At 34.3% G+C, this 17,999-nt stretch overlaps 1 long non-coding RNA gene across 1 annotated transcript in view; it reads right to left on the reverse strand.

The window, feature by feature from the left end:
* Window positions 1–3,784: 3,784 nt before the first annotated feature.
* LOC118766066 overlaps window positions 3,785–17,999 on the reverse strand; it is a 21,787-nt gene continuing 7,572 nt past the window's right edge. The window contains exons 2-3 of the long non-coding RNA XR_005001997.1: window positions 7,895–7,902; window positions 3,785–3,797 (exon numbers count right to left, since the gene is read on the reverse strand). This is a non-coding gene — a long non-coding RNA (uncharacterized LOC118766066). The remainder of the gene's footprint in view (window positions 3,798–7,894; window positions 7,903–17,999) is intronic.

The following is a 17,999-nucleotide window of genomic DNA, read 5'->3' on the forward strand; positions in this document are numbered from 1 at the left end:
TGTGTATATATGTGTATATATATATATATGTGTGTGTGTGTATATACGTGCGTGCATGTATATATATATATATATGCGTGTATATTTTATTTATATTATATATACATATATATCTGGCAACAGGACTGTATCATGTTACACAAGCAGAAGAACCCAGTGATGGCTGTCAGACAATTTCTGTGGCCACATCACCCCTAACATCTGACCACCTTTATTTCTAGATTGGTCTGCTTTTTGGCATCCTTCTGGCCTCGAGTCTAAAGTCATTAATAACTAGTCTATGCTCTTCACCAGGGAGGGTCTTTGTATTTAAGAGCAACCTTACATCCCGCTGTCTGGTGAGGATGAAATGAATCTGGCTATCAGAGTCACCTGATTGATAGGTTATCAGGTGGCTGTCTACCTTCCTGAAGTTAGTGTTGCAGATTAATAGTTTGCATGCATCACAGAACTCCAGTAGTCTACTTCCCTCTTCATTTCAGGAAACAATTCCATAGCCCTTGTGAACACCATAAAAGATACTGAACTGCCATCCAACTGCCCATAAAAACCTCCAGCCACAAAGATGAGGTCATTGCCACTCATCTTTGAGGTAGCCTGTAGAAGGGTATCATAAAAGTGGTCCTTCTGATCGTTTTGTAGGCCCGTTTGTGGGGTACAGGCAGAGATAATTGTAGCTATACTATTCTGTAGGACCATTCTGTAGGACTAGCCTGAGTTTAAGCACTCTATCACATACCTTGACTACCTCTATGACCTTATCCACCCATTTCTCTGCAAGGAGTATGCTTACACCCACTACTCCATCACTGTTACCTTCCCAGAAGATTTTATACCCATGTGCCTTGCCTGTGAGGACCCTGGCTGAAAATCCTCTCTATTTACCTCTTGTATGCAGCATACATCAACACGTCTCCCTTGAAGCTTCTACAATCTCACTAGACCTACGTTTCAGTGTGCCAAACATTGACAGTGCCAACTCTAAAACTTGGAAAGGAATGTGGGAGGAGGCATAGGAAAGGAAGATGTTATTCAGCACCTGAAAAGAAGAAGGTTTCTGTATTTGTTTGATAGACATGCTACACCTGTTCTCACTTTCGACCTGTCATCATTGAAATATTCAAGCATGTTAAGATTGTTGCCCCTACTGGGGGTAGGGGTAGTGTTAGTGGCGTTGTAAGTATAAGTATTATGGACATTGTAAAAATGTAAATTGAAGCATTACTGGTGTTGCAGATATAAGTAAGTAAATCAATAAAGATATCATAAAGGAGAATATGAATATCAATATGCCAATGTTAGATTAAGTAGGTAGGCAGCTAGACTAGTTGTGTTTGTCCCGGGCAAGAGAGAGAGGGAGAGGAGATTGCAGGTATGATAGAGGATACCACCTGTGAGGAAGAGGGTTTCTGGTGAGAGAAGAGAGGAACAAGCATGCCCACACACACACACAAGAACAGGCATGAATACAAGAACTGTTAGAATACCAGAAAAAAATACCATGCAGCATTTGTTTCAGTTCTTTGCATTCTGAGTTCAAATCCTTCAAAGGTTAGCTTTGCTTTCCATCCCTCAGCAGTTAATAAAATAAAAATACCGGGCAAGCACTGAGGTTGATGCTACTGACTAATCTCACTGCTTCTAAAAATTGCTGGCCTTGTGTCTAAATTAGAAACCATTAATGTTATGATTATTTTTATTTCTTCTGGTTCAGCATTCTGACTTCAAATTCTGCAAAAGTTGATGCCACCTTTCATCCACAGGGATTTGAGAAAGTAAGTTCTGTCATAAGAGAATAAGTGTTGTATTAGTCTCTTGCTTAAAACGAAGGGAAAGTGTCTTGACTCTCTCTCTCTCTTTCTCCCCTCTGTCTCTCTCTCCCCCTCTCTATCTATCTATCTATCTATCTATCTATCTATCTATCTATTTATCTATCTATCTATCTATCTATCTATCTATCTATCTATAAGTATATAAATATATATGCTTATATATATATTATATGCTTATATATATATATATATATATATATATATATATATTATATATATATATATATGCTTATATATATATATTCTTATATATATATGTGCATGTGTGTGTAATATACTTGTATGATATATAATATATATATACACACTCACACAAAGATATACAAACATATATATGTTTGATAAATATATATATAATATATCTATAAAGTATATATTATTATATATAATGAATGTGTGTGTGTGTGTGTTGTTTATATTATTTATTCAAAAGTAATCTAGCATATGCATTGAATGCTGTTTTCCATTGTATCGACACAAAACGAATGTACACCCATATGTTAACGCCTCAGTGCATCAACCACTATACTACTACAAATACCTTATCAAATTTAATTACCAATATAGCAATATTCAGCAAACAGCATTATTGATAACTGCGAATATATATATGCATATACGCATGCATATGTTTGTGCATATTATTTTGCATTACATCTGGTGTAATTGAATGGTGTTTGCCTTTTAACTTGCTCAGTCAGTCAGTTGACATCAATTAACGGTTTCATACAATCAATCGTGGTTCTTTGCATTCAGACTTTATTTAATGCTTTTGATACCAAAGCTGCCTGAGACCATTTATCATTCTACAATACAAAACCCCATTTTAGAGTGTTCATATTTAAATTAAAAATTTCTGCCATTATTTTATCTAATAACCACCCGTTAAGACATGTTCAAAAATATCAGTTTAATAATGGGAAGGTCAGTTATTTTACTAGATGCCACCTACTTTAAAAAATTCTTTTCAAAATTAATTATAAAATATGAGCAATGTATTTCACTTGAAATATGGCCTATGTAATTCAGTCTTTAATTAAAACTGAAATCGTAAATATTAATATAATTTTTGAAACTCTATAATATTGTAAGCAGGTTCTTTCAATGATCTGAATGAATTGGGTATAGGTCACGTTTGGTGTGGCAGATTATAAGAGAGCCATGATTGCATAAACCATGGTGTACATGAGTTCAGTTCCTACTTCTGTTACTACTATATGGAATTTATAGCAATGAACTGAATGCATGAATACATGCACACACACTCACACATATATTTATATATATTCTACAGCAGTGCTCCAGCATGACTACAACCACATAGTTAAAATGAATAAAAGAATTATATATACATATATATATATATATATAGTAAATGGAAGATGAGAGATGGAAGATGGAAGATACACGAATTCTTATTAATCATGATAATTGTTTTGACACATCTAGCATTGACCCCTCGTAGGTGGGACACTTAGTTCATGAGCATCCAACAGTGCAGATGTGTCTCTTCAGGTGATAAATAGATATAACTCATTAAAATAACAGCTCCACTATGCATCTCCTCATTTTGTGTAAAGAAAAGCAGAAAAACAAAGGACATATCTTCATTTGTATAGAAGATTAAAAATACCCAGCATGGCCACAGCTTGTGAGCTGAAACTAAATAAATAAATAAATAAATAAATAAAGAGGCAAGAAAGAAACAAACACAGAATACAGCGAGAAAAGGTTTAAAAATAACTGTTAATGGATAAGGATGTATAAACACCTCGTACAAGCTAGATGGTACATGCACACTTGCTTATACAAGCATCGACGAAGATGTAAGCAAATGCACACATGTGGTTTGGTGCACACATGTTCACATAGCGAGTTAAATTGTTACTTGGTGTTTATAAGAATGGGGAGGTTAAAGCTAAACTTAATTCATCCATGCCTTAAAGTAAATTAAGTTAACATTTACTCAAATTCATTCCCACTGCATTGTGTGAAAGTATATTTATATGCATCGTGAGAGTCTTTCAGAAATTCTATTAATGATCTCCTCATTGGTCCACAGGATAGACAGGGATTCCTCGGAGCAGAGCAAAAATCACCTGGAAATGATATTGTATGATTTTTTATGCCTTTCAATGGACCAAGTTATGGTATACTTAATTTTATCTTCCTTTAGTCACAAAATCGGTCAAAGATGTTGAATATCTCTTATTGATTCTCTTGAAACTGGGAACATAGTTGCAATAACGATTCTTAAATGAATCAGCCATTTGCCCAAAGTAAACATATGACCCTCCTCTTGTGTGCACAGTACATTTATATACAAAATGTATACTCATACAGAGGTTCATCAATGAGCATTTTGATTTCTTTCTGCATGAGCATTTATTATATTTATTTGTAGTTCTGACTTCATTTTCCAACATTGTTACCATGTTAGCTATATCATAACCATTTCTACTATCACATTTTGGTTGTATTTGTTGCTTTTCATTGTGGTTGAAAATAACATGACATTTATTAGATTTAGGAAAACATTTGTCAAGAGCAGCAAAAAGTTTTCCAGTTCTTGGTTGGAACATGTGAATCGAAAATTGGGTTGAACCAGAGGATATCATGATTTCAATATCTGTTGTTTTGGCTTATTTTATTTAGTATGTTGTACAGGATTGGAACAATTTACTCTATTATGAGCAGTTGGATTATTGAGTCGTGTGTGTCTACAAGTTTTCATTGATAGTTTAGTGCCTTGACCAATTTTTCCTGGCCTGTACTCTCAATCTGAGTAAGTTCTCATACTAAAATGTTGTGATGGTGTACAATGTGTATTATAATTGAAGGAATTGATAGTGTTGCTTATGCCTGCTTCTTGTATGTATTAAATTTTCTCATGGTACCCAGCCATAGCTAAAGTAGCATCATAATAAGCTGCATGTGATTTGAACATTTTTTTATTAGCAGATAATCTAGAAATTCTTGTGGAAATATTCTTAACTAATTCTTGTATTATCGAGGATAGACGGTTGGATACTACATTTATGTACTTAATATAATCATTTAGCTTATGAAATGGTTCAAATAATCCAGTACTGGCATCCATGCCAGTGGCACGTAAAAAGCACCATCTGACCGTGGCCGTTGCCAGCTTCGTCTGGTCCCCGTGCCGGTGGCATGTAAAAAGCACCATCCGATCGTGGCCGTTTGCCAGCCTCGTCTGGCACTTGTGCCGGTGGCATGTAAAAAGCACCTACTACACTCACAGAGTGGTTGGCGTTAGGAAGGGTATCCAGCTGTAGAAACACTGCCAGACCAGACTGGGCCTGGTGCAGCCTTCTGGCTTCCCAGACCCCAGTTGAACCGTCCAACCCATGCCAGCATGGAAAGCGGACGTTAAACGATGATGAGGATGATGATGATGATGATGATGAATTCTAAACTGTGTACCCCAGATGCAGTGGAAACAGGTAGATTGATAGAGAAGAACTTGTGTGGTTCAGACACATATAAATAGTTAGCAGTAAGAATGCTTATGGAATAATTTTTCTTTAAATAACCAGAAAGCTCCCTCGTAGTAGATGACAGCTTCTGTTATCTAGACAACCTAATAAATAATGGAGATGTATGCAAAAGACCAGTATTCACAGTGGATAAAATTTGAGGAGCTTTTACTTCTGCAGGAAACAGTTTCCCTGTGATTCATTGATAAATTATTGAAATTTGATAGTATATTCAAAGTTTGCTAACATATTGGTAAATTTATTGATGGAGAGGGTGGTAGGAGAGTCAGATTAAATGTATAGAGATACAAACAGTATCATGACTGTCTCAATGTAGAAATATACATAGTACAGTAATAGACATTGTGTAGAGACAGATATAGTAGAGTAACAGATTAACTGTAACAATAGATGTAGTATAGTAACAGGCTTTTTACAGAAATAGGTATATATAGTACGGCAGTAGACTATGTAAAAACAGATATAGAACAATGCTGGACTTTATGTAGCAATAGATGTAGTACAGAGATAGACTAAATGTAGAAGCAGATATAGTATAGTGATAGACTTTATATAGAAATATACATAGGCGCAGGAGTGGCTGTGTGGTAAGTAGCTTGCTAACCAACCACATGGTTCCAGGTTCAGTCCCACTGCGTGGCATCTTGGGCAAGTGTCTTCTGCTATAGCCTCAGGTCGACCAATGCCTTGTGAGTGAATTTGGTAGACGGAAACTGAAAGAAGCCTGTCGTATATATGTATATATATATATGTGTGTGAGTGTATGTGTTTGTGTGTCTGTGTTTGCCCCCCTAGCATTGCTTGACAACCGATGCTGGTGTGTTTACGTCCCCGTCACTTAGCGGTTCGGCAAAAGAGACCGATAGAATAAGTACTGGGCTTACAAAGAATAAGTCCCGGGGTCGATTTGCTCAACTAAAGGCGGTGCTCCAGCATGGCCGCAGTCGAATGACTGAAACAAGTAAAAGAGAAAGAGTAAAGAGTATATAGTACATTACAGACTTTAAATGGAAACAGATATAGTACGGTAACAGATGGTGAGCATTATCTCCTGATGACACCTGAAACCTATCAGCATCCTGTGTGCAGAGTCTTCAATTAAAATCATTTGCATAAGCAAGCTCTTTCTGAGTCTCTGTAGAAATATGTATCGTACAGAGATAAAGGAAATGTAGAGCTAGATAGATTAACAGGCTTCATATAAAAATACAGAACCAGCACAGTGATAGATTAAATATAGAAATATTGAAAAAGTACAGACAACCTAATGTAGTCATACAGAAATTGTATATTGACAGGATAAATGTAAAATTACAGAAATAAGTCTGTGACTAAATGTAATCTCATCAGGTTTAACTTTGCTTTATATCGTTTCAGGTTCAATAAAACAGATACCAGCATTATACTGAGATTGATTTGATAAACCACTCATTCTTCTCAACAAAAATTTAACTTAGTGTTAAATGTCAAAAGAAATCAATATAATTATTAATGGAGAAGGGAGATAACGATTGGCATTTGTTCTTTACTATGCTGTTGTGTATAAAAATAAAATATAGATATCTTGTAAACAATAGGATCATATATGAGTGTGGGAGCGTGTGTGTACACATGTAGGATATTACATATTTTATCAGGTTCTCCAACTCCTGGTGAAGTAAAAAAAAACATTGATCCATAGATGTCTAAATCAATACATAAATCTGCTCTAAAAAGTAAGCAAAATGATTATTCTATAATCATTACCCCAAAGCTGAACGTTATTTATACAAAATAAGAATTGAATACAAAATGAAATCCTGGGTCTTATACCTATAATCAATGTATGGAATGATAGCCGGAGATTCTAAAGCAACTGCCCATAAATGGTTTCTTTTCTATCAATTTTTTTATAAGAAAGATGTTCAGATCTACCAGACAACTGAATAAGTTTCTTTAATTTTTTTTTCCAACATCATCACCGTCATTGTCATCATCATCGTTATCATCATCATTTTAACATCCTCTTCCTATGGCTAGAAGCCTTTCTTAACATAAACCCTAATCTGTCTCCAAGCAAAGTTCTACTTCTTAATAGCTGAAAATGTTTACATGGAAGATTGGAAATGAAGATCACTGTTTATGTGACCATAACACTCATTTATAAATATAGCATGATGAGGAGGCACAAAAACACACACTCATATAGTTTATATATATATATAGTGTGTGTGTGTGTGTGTGTGTGTGTGTGTGTGTGTGTGCATGCATGCATGTGTGTGATGGTGGGATAATAGTCATTGTTTCGGTTGGTCAAGCATGAGAATTCAGCAAGAAAGTCTAATGACAGCTGCTTCTGATAGGACCCCACTATGGGGATGTGTGACACTCTACCAACATGATTCTTCCATGAATAGTAGACAGAGTAGGGATGCAGAGATGGACAGATATGTGTGTATGTGTGTGTGTATTTATATATACATACATTCATGCATACATACATACATACACACATACATACATACATACATACATACATACATACATACATACATGCACACACACATATCCATCTATCTCCATACATCTACTCTGTCTAATATTCATGGAAGAGACAAGTGGATGGATGGATGGATGGATGAATGGATGGATAAATATATATATATATATATATATATATATATATATATATATATATATATATATATATAGATAGATAGATAGATAGATAGACAGACAGACAGATAGATAGATAGATAGATAGATAGATAGATAGATAGATAGATAGATAGATAGATAGATAGATAGATAGATAGATAGATAGATAGATAGATAGATAGATATGTACACATATTTATGTACCATTATCGTTATCATCATCATTGTTTTACTGTATACTTTTCCTCTCTTGCAAGGATCAGATGACATTTTGTTGAAGCAGACTGTTTTTCTACAGGGTACACTTCTTGACACTGATCCAAGAAAATTATAGTCTATCAAACAATGGACATTAGATATTCTTTTGCAGAGGATGGCAAACAAATGGCACCATTTATATGAATGATGAGACCTTTGCCCACACAGTCAATGTACACATATCAAGACAAAGGGAGTATATCGAATATATACATCAAGATTCAGTGATACGCACATACACACATACGTGCATGCACACACACAAAATATTCTCATAAAACATCTCAAGGCAGTGAATTTGCAAAGTTGTCAGAGTGGTATTTATTCCGACTGTCTTTGCTCTGAGTTCAACTCCTGCTAAGGTCAACTTTACCTTTCGTCTTTTTTCATGATTGATAAAAATAGTTCCCATCTTTAATGATGGATTAGTAGAACTGTTTGAGGGTCAGGCAGGGTGCTTTACGGTATCCATTTCACCTCTTTGCCTTGCATTTCGACAGCAGATGCCAGCCTAAGTCTGTGGCCTTTCTCCAGGATAATATCAGTAACATGGAGAGAGTCAACTTGCTTGTATGAGCAACACTTAGTCTTCCTCAGTCGCTCATATATATATACACAGATGAAGAATCAACCATAGATACTGGAAGGCTCTATTCCCCGCACTTAAGGATCCAAGTTGTGAAAGGAATTATAAAAGAAAAACCAAAATAGACCTTGTCAATGGCACTAAATTATTAGAAGGTTTCTGTAACTTTTGTTAATTTGTTTTTCTTGTAAATGAATAGAGATGTCTTTTCTAGTATCTGATAACAATAATAAAACACAGCAAAATATCAGCTTTTAGTGATGTTGATGTAAATGTTCATAGAGCATAATGAATTGCTATTATAAGGAGAGAAAAAAAACAACTGTTATTGTTATCGTGTATTGCTTCTTATCATGTATTTGTTCATAAGGCCATTGCCAGATGCATTTCCATCAATAAAATGGTACTTGTAGCCCTCACTACTTGGAACAAAATAAAGAGGTGATTGATGCTAATGTTTTCAGTCATTAGGTATGAATATTTGTTCTTGCCAAATATCACCTGGAAATGGGATTAGTTATTAAATGTTTTTCATTTCGCTTCAGCATTTCCTGTATAAATCATTAGGTTATCAATAAACAAATTATGAACTATATTGATATTCCATGCTGTCATTTCAGGAAAGGATGTAACACCAGAACATGTTTATTTGCCAGAAATGGCAATATATTTAGTGGAGAGAGAAATAGTTTCATTGGAGTATTCGTATTGATTTGTTGCAAAGGCATAGGGCCATAAATTTTGTGTAAAGAATAGCTGATTGCATCAACTCCAGTACTTGACTGATATTTATTATTTTATTTACACTGAAAGGATAAAAGACAAAGCCTCGGTGAAATTTGAATACAGAAATGAAGATGTCTGCAGAAGAGGAAGACTATAGAAAATGTTGACAAAATTGGTGAGAGGCGATCACAGGATGTTGGTCCTCACAAAGAAATGGGAAATGACTGCAACATGTGAAGAAGCACCGTCTTGAAACTGAACCCCATCCAATTAATGCTAGCATGGAAAAGCAGATGTAAAAATAATGATGAATATAAAGTACTGTAATGATAGGCGCAGGAGTGGCTGTGTGGTAAGTAGCTTGCTAACCAACCACATGGTTCCGGGTTCAATCCCACTGCGTGGCACCTTGGGTAAGTGTCTTCTGCTATAGCCCCGGGCTGACCAATGCCTTGTGAGTGGATTTGGTAGACGGAAACTGAAAGAAGCCTGTCGTATATATGTGTATATATATATATGTATGTGTGTGTGTGTATGTGTTTGTGTGTCTGTGTTTGTCCCCCTAGCATTGCTTAATAACCGATGCTGGTGTGTTTATGTCCCCATCACTTAGTGGTTCGGCAAGAGAGACCGATAGAATAAGTACTGGGCTTACAAAAGAATAAGTCCCGGGGTCGATTTGCTCGACTAAAGGCAGTGCTCCAGCATGGCCACAGTCAAATGACTGAAACAAGTAAAAGAATAAAAGAATAAAAGAATATGAAATAAGGTATTGTCCAATGTTTTAATTATTTTATAAATCCACTTCCCTTGGAGTAGTCTTACCAAAAGCATTTTAACATGTCAAACACCGTATTTACTACTGGTCGTTCATTGCTTAATTTCACACAACAACCAGTAACAGGCCGTTAACATATTGGTTACTACTGGTCGTTCATTGCTTAATTTCACACAACAACCAGTAACAGGCCGTTAACATGTTGGTTAACATATTCATATCAGTGTTAAATGACATGACAAATCATGAATAGAAAGTGTAAATATAACTGAAAACTTAAAGCAAAAGGAGGAAAATGTCACCTCAAGGGAAACAAGAGAAAAGCTGAAAACCCATCCTGCTAAGCTCACTGTGTTTACCAATATTTTTATATTCAGTTAAAATCCAGAATATTGACATGAAAGCAAACTATAAAATATAAGAAATTTTCTCTGCAACCACAATGGTTTCAGGTTCATTTGGGCAGTGTGGAACCTTGAGCAAATATCTCCTATTAGAGCCCAGTCCCATGGGCAGCCTTTGATTTTTTCCTATCCAAATGGGGTTTTCAACCCAGTTCATACATGGTAAAATGGTAAAATGCTTATTAGGTACACAGGAGATGTGTGTTCAAGTCCCATGGATTTTCAACCCGATACTTTACATGCTATTATTTAAAGTTTTATATGTACTTCAAGAACCAGTTCCAAAAAAGAATTATTTCACATTCTCTCAAAAGTTTACAAATTTTTATGATGTCAACAACATATATATATATATATATATATATATATATATTAGTAATATTTCACTTCAGCATAGTGAAACTAATAACCTGGTGTAGAACTCAATATACATATGGTCCAGAACTCAACGTTAGATGAGTATAGAGTGGTAACAGAAAACAAAGGGATGACACCAGAAAAATCTAGATATTATGTAATGAACTTCATTGGTTTATAGCTGTTTCTGCTATAAAATGTAGTGGACTTTCAGTTGAGTACCAGGGTAACATGCTAAAGCTTCATCAGAGCCTTGAATATGAACTTGGGAAAGTTACATTTTCAGAACATACTGGCATTATGAGTAAGTTTATGTTGATGGCTATGGAAAATTCTGTCCCAAGGTAGGAGAAAGTATGCAAACATACACGTGCTTAAGGTAGGATTAAAAGGGAGATATATGGGTAGACTCACACACTCATTCATATACATATATACATACACACACACACATGCAGCAGAGATAGAGGATTTGCACAAACAAATGAATTAAAGAAGAGATAAAAGATACTCTTCCTGCCTTGTGTTTTATGCTGTTTCCCAGCTAGATCCCATCTTGAGCTTCAACTGCAAATGCCTTACCAGGAGTTTGAAAGCTTATTAATAGTACGTGAATTTGAAACATTACAGTTTTCTGTGCAAAGAAGAGTTTAAATGGCTGCTATACAAGGATGCTGTGAATTGCCCTGGATGTGAAATGGAAGTAGCACATGACCAATGTGCATCTCCATGGAAGCTTTCCAAAAGTGACCAACAAGATTAGAGAATGACATGCTTTATGTTTCATGTTTGCATGTTGTACCAGGAAGAAGAAGAAGAATTGGAACTTGTGTTCTGCAACCCACAGCACTGGACTGGCAGGTGTAGGAGACATCATCTGACATTTATCAACAACCTCAGGAAAGACACAAGATTGGCTTCTATGTCATGAGGGATCAAGATGCTTGGTGAAATGGTTTTGTCTTAAAGGACTGATTAGGAGTCTAACCAATGTGAAGAAGTTGCATTATTATTTAAAAAGGACTAAAATCCCTCCACCACCAAAATATTGATAATATTCTATGAGCCAGTACATCTACTCATGTAACCATAACATGGTGTATGCATACAAGAAATTATTTATGAGCTGCATTAATTAAAGACCAGATTATTATTTTAGCATAAAGCATATCACATATGTACAAGAAATGGCACTGTGTCTTAGCACCCAGTTCTACAAAAATGACAAATAAATGTCCAAATCCATTTTAAGAACACACAATATTATTGAGTTGGTAAAATGTATGATCAAGCAGATATTAGAATAGACTGAAATGTCAGAAAGACAAAAAGAAGAGTTTAGTGCTTTAAAATCCAAAAATAATAATGTTTAGTCAAAATTCTGGAAGAAACAAATTCTATTTTCTTAGATAAAATTCTATTGATAAAGCGAAACTCTTTGTCATGATATTTTGAAAGAGGATAACATTTTAAAATCTATTGTTAATTTTCAATATAATCAAGATTTTAGGATTATTATTATTATTATTATTATTATTATTATTATTATTATTATTGAGGTGGTGAGATGACAGAATCATTAGCCACTAGGAAAAATGCTTAGCAGCATTTTGCTTGTCTTTCCATTCTGAGTTCAAATTCCATCTATGTCAACTTTGCCTTTCATTCATTCAAGGTTGATAAAATAAGTAGCAGTTTAGCATTGGGGTTAACGTAATTAAATTACTCACTCCCTAAAAGATTGCTGGCCTTGTGCCAAAATTTGAAACCTTTATCATTGTCATTACAATCATCATTTTTATTATTACTAGGTCATTGCCCATTGCTAAGCTACCAGTAAAAATATTTGTTAATTATACACATACCTCTATAAATTGTTCAAGATAAAAGTCATTTTTTAAAAAGTCTGTGTTGAGTTGTTTATATGTTGAAAAACACAGAAAAATACACACACACAACTGCAAAATATTATATATATATATAAATATATATAGGCGCAGGAGTGGCTGTGTGGTAAGTAGCTTGCTTACCAACTACATGGTTCCAAGTTCAGTCCCACTGCATGGCACCTTAAGCAAGTGTCTTCTACTAGAAGTGTTTTCTCCTATAGCCTCGGGCCAACCAAAGCCTTGTGAGTGGATACAGTAGACAAAAACTGAATCAAGGCCATTGTATATATATGTGTGTGTGTGTGTGTGTATGTTTGTGTATTTGTGTTTGTCCCTCCACCATCACTTGACAACCCATGCTGGTCTACTTACATCCTCGTAACTTAGCGGTTTGGCAACAGAGACTGATAGAATAAGTACTAGATGTATAAAGAATAAGCCCTGGGGTCGATTTGTTTGACTAAAGGCAGTGATCCAGCATGGCCACAGTCAAATGTTTTTTTGAAGTATGTTGCCTTTCATCCTTTCAGGGTTGATAAATTAAGTACCAGTGAAATACTGGGGTTGAAGTAATCGAATCATCCCCTCCCCTAAAATGACTGCCCCTGTGGCAAAATTTGAAACCATTATTATTATTATTATCATTATTATTTATTATTATTATTATTATTATTATTATTATTATTATTTATTATTATTATTATCATTATTATTATTATTATTATTATTTATTATTATTATTATTATCATTATTTATTATTATTATCATCATCATCATCATCATCATTATTATTATTATTATTATTATTATTATTATTATTCAATAGGTATTAAAGGTAATTCAATATCGTTTCACCAGAAGCATGAGAAAGAACAAAATATAGAAAGATACAGAAACAAACACACACACACACACACACACATACACTTATAGTCTTTTTTTCAAGTGTGTTGCATTATGTTGACAGACTTGCACTTAAAATTCCTGCATTTTAAACCAAAACTTGTTGGTTACTATGGTGACAACACCATCTATCTATCTTTCACACACACTGTATTTCACATTCCGAGTTCAAATTCTGCAAAAGTTGACTTTTCCTTTCATCCTTTCAAGGTTGATAAATTAAGTACCAGTGAAACTTATATTATGAAAATATTATTATTATTATTATTATTATATTATTATTATTATTATTATTATTATTATTATTATTATTATTATACAATAGGTATTAAAGATAATTCAATATCATTTCATCAGAAGCATGAGAAAGAACAAAACTAAATTTCGAAGAAAAACCATTTACTGAAAAAAAAGTCTTTACTGAAAGTATAACTTTGGCTGAAATTCACAGCCATGTCCTAAGACTTTAATCCTTATTTAATGCTACTTAGATAAGTCATGGAAAAAAGAAATATGAAAAGCAAAAATAATGTTCCTAAACTATGGAATGCACTGCCACTATCTATGAGGAATCTTGGACAAACCGGGAATTTAAAATAAACTGAAAAATTGATCTTTTCTTTAATACAAAATAGTATTTTCAAAAACTATAATAAAAATTCTCTTAATATTTACGCAGGCATATTCATGGTTGTGTGATTTAGAAGTTCATTGACAACAACGTAGTTTTAGCTAAACCAGCCCCTCTCTGCAGACCTTGCCTTCTACTATGGTCCTAAGTTTACTTAGGTTTGCTAATGCCTTGTAGATGAAGTTGGCTGATGGAAACTGATTAGAAGCCCTTTGTATGTGTGTGTATGAGTGTGTCTGTGTGTGTGTATACACTGTTGCATTTGTCTTTCACTGGTTGACAAATGGTGTTGGTTTGTTTACATCCTCATAATTTAATGAGCAAGCAAATAGAGACTGACATCAGACAAATTGAGTACCAGACTTAGAATAAGTACTGGGGCCAATTTGATTGAGAAAACCATTCAATGTGGCCCTCCAGTGTGACCTCAGTGCAATAAATGTAAGAAGTAAGAGCAAAATATGCAAAAGAATAAAGTGAACAGTACTCTGATATCAGTCTTGCATAATTAGCAAGGAGACTGATATCTGTACTCTATAAATTTATCATTTATGTTGTTATCTTTGTTACAAATATCAAAAACCATCATCATTAAAACATGAAATTGCCAAATAAATAGATTAAATCACCCCTACTGGGTTACTAAGTTCATCATGTCTAATATGTTTAGTCAGCTCTTATCACTACAAGTTTTAACAAAATGCATGTTCTACCAAACTTAATGAGTGCAATAGTTGAACAAATATCTTAATTCTGGGAAATAAATGTGATGTAATTATTTGATATCTCAAATATTTAAAAATAATTGAAACATAATTTTGAGAATTCTCCTCATAATTTATCCAATAAATTATTAAACTAAAATATCTCAAATTCCTGTTTCAAGCTTTAAAGGAAAATAATTATCAGTGTCTTTCGTAAAACTGACATACGCTAATTTATTTATTTAATTTTGAGGTGGGTTGGGTCAGAATAAAGCAAATAAACATAGTTTTGTGCTGTCATTACATTTACAAGAATAGCTGGCCGTTCTCAAGAAAATAATATGTTACAAAATAAATGGTTCAATTAAAGCAAGGAGTTAATACTATCACTTAGCAATTTTTCTTAGTTACAAGTTGTTATTAAAGTAGAAAAGGCTATTTATTTTCCGTTCATGTGAGCATCATTTAAAAGTGTTTAATTATTTATAGACATTGACTGAATTAAAAAGTTAGGCCCCGATACTGAAAATATTTTTAGCGATGCACATTAATATTGGCTAAATGGAAAAAATATTTAATTATTGATTAACTCTGACACTTTTGGCTATCTCTTGTTTTCATCAATACCAGAGACTAGTAATCAACTTTGTCTTCTCTATTTATGTATAGGTATTTGATAGGTTGTTATGAAAAATCCAGCAGACACTAAACAGCCTAGTTTGCCTAAAGTGGCAAATTCATAAAGGTTGTGCTAAAATAAAGTAAAAATTTCCCTCATACTGAACAAAAATACACCATGTATAAATGACTTCCCAGTTCATTTTATACGACCACTATTCACACATTTTGCTTGAATTGATCATTACAGTGGTCAGACGTATACTAGACCATAAATAACTCATTGATCATGAACTTAATAGTGATGAATTTGTCAGCTTGGTTGGTAAAAATCCATCTGCTAGACACTTCCTTCTCCTCTGCTTCTCTCTATCCTTCACAAACCTACAACTCTTGCATTCTCTTCCCCACTGGATATAAATCTCACTTTACAACCTTGATCCATCTCTGCTACTCAGGAAACATTCCCCACACAATCTTCTTTACATCAGATATTGTATGTATTTGGAATCATTATGTCCACCACCCATTTCTCCTCCTTGAGCACCAATAACAATGACTTCCACCTATTCTGGTGGTGGTGATGGTGGCGGTAGGAGGGGGTTTACTACTTAGTTTCTTTAAGTTCGTCTAAATCGGCTACAACTTTCAATAATTTGTATGTTGCTATGATGATGTCCACTTTAGCTTTTCTCAATCTACACACATTGACTCAACTAGAGTAGAAGTTCTAACTGCCACCACTTTAAATAGCACGCATGAGTGTGTGAGTGTGTGTGTGTGTGTGTGTGTGTGTGTGTGCGCGCATGCATGCATGCTTGTGTGCACACCTATCCAAAATGCATAGTCAAACTTCATATTTTCATAATTTTTTGTCTATCGCTGACTCCACTAAAAGTCTTGTGAACCGAACCAAAATGGTTTCAACAACCATAGAGATACAGATATATGATTAATATGAATAGTTTTAACCTATATACAAGATGAAATACCATTCTGAGGAATTTAATAATAACTTCACAAGGATTGAGCCATGATATCAAACAGAGTATAAGAATAGACAAATAGACTAAAGTTATTCTAAGAAATTAGATCTAGACACTGAAATAAGAGAATTAGAATAGAACCAGCAGCTAAAATTATTTAGGAACAGATGAAACTAGTAAAATTCAAACATGAAAAAATGATGGAGTAAATTTTAATGAGTTTTACAAAAGCAACATGTTAATAGTAAAAGCAAAACTCATTGGTAGAAATAACATTATATGTATGAATACATGGGTTATTCTAGTTATAAACTACAGCTTCATTGCACATGTATCTGCTTTTATCATGGGGGCTTGGTTAAAAAAAAAGCAGTGATAAATGAATCATCCTCATGCACTTTGTAAATGGAATAAATGGTAGATTTATTGACTCTAAACTCATGACACACAGCAGGGAAACTTTGACTGTCATGTGTTTTCTTGATCATTTCTATCTTTTCCTGCAGAGAATATACTTAAATAATAATAATAATAATGAAATTATTGTATACAGTGCTCAGGTGCACCACAACTTGTCAAAAGTGCATATAAAGCATATGCAGTAATGTACAAATGTCTGGAAAGCGAACAGTGTATGAGTCAGATACATGCTTGCGCGTGTATGGAGGGGAGAAAATCAGGTGTAGTGTTGGCGAATCTCAGAAAGCATGGAAGTTTTGAAGGATGCAGTGCTCCGACAACTAACAACTGATGCCGGCAGTTTGTTCCATGCTTCAGCAACTCTCAGCATGAAAAAACGTTTCCGAAAGTCATGGGAGCTGTGCTGTTTTCTGACTTTGTAAACATGTCCACTTGTTTGCAACATTTGTTAGGATCAGGCACCTTTTTTTTTTTTTTTTGCACATTTGTCCAGTCTTGATGAGTACATGTACATAAATCCGTACCAAAAATTTACAGCCTGGCAGAATGATCATGTAAACACAAGCAATAGTCATTGCATTCTGGGTAGCTGAGCCTTGTATGTGGTTGCTGGATTGCATTTTCGTGGTACAAGCAGAATCTTTGACTGATCACTGACCTATATTATCACAGGTCAGTCTGTAATATGTATAACATGGTTCAAACTTGAGAGTTACATCTTATCTCGGATCAGTAATAAGTATAACAATGA

The sequence above is a fragment of the Octopus sinensis genome, linkage group LG14, assembly GCF_006345805.1.
Source record: "Octopus sinensis linkage group LG14, ASM634580v1, whole genome shotgun sequence".
Taxonomy (NCBI): domain Eukaryota; kingdom Metazoa; phylum Mollusca; class Cephalopoda; order Octopoda; family Octopodidae; genus Octopus; species Octopus sinensis.